We start from the raw sequence: 712 nt of genomic DNA on the forward strand, positions 1-712 counted from the left end.
AACCTGAAGGGCAATTTTTTTTTTTTTTTTTTTTTTTTTGGGGGGGGGGGGGATTTGTAAAATCCTGAAAACTTTTAAATAAATTATCCATAAGTTGGTAAGTTGTGTATGAACAGTAATGCAAAGAAATCTTTACAGTAACTAATACAGATTGCATATTCTTAAAAGAAAACCAACTTTGGATGCACCTGTCTGCCATAAAATGCTTTAAAATGTTAATCCTGAAGGTAGTTTTAGAGTTCTGAATGCATTTTTGGCTGTTTCACAGTGAAGGACCATGCATAATGAAGATACTTAAAATAAGTCCACAACAAGTAACTTCTGGACTGTTAGATATGTATATAAATACTTTGAATATAGCAAGATCTAATAATTTTAGCATTTTTTCTGTTTGAGTAATAAGTAAAATACTGTTTCTTCTTTGTGCTATTCTTAGCAATATTTTAAACAACTTATGTTTCGTATGTTTAAATTTCATAGACATGGAAGCCTGAAACGAGCTTGTCTATATCTACTTTGTTTTGTTTTAAATGAGAAATGATTTGTGGTGGCTCTTTTTACTGGGTAAGGTAGTTTCTTATTCCAGATGCAGATAGTCAATCTGATTCACATTACTGTGTAAGCATACTATCATTTCCTCATTTTATCTTCAGGCTTTAATTTCTTCCTCCATATACTTACTGTCCTTCTTAACTATAGATTGTTCCTCAGA

Source organism: Patagioenas fasciata, chromosome W, assembly GCF_037038585.1.
Source record: "Patagioenas fasciata isolate bPatFas1 chromosome W, bPatFas1.hap1, whole genome shotgun sequence".
NCBI classification, from domain to species: domain Eukaryota; kingdom Metazoa; phylum Chordata; class Aves; order Columbiformes; family Columbidae; genus Patagioenas; species Patagioenas fasciata.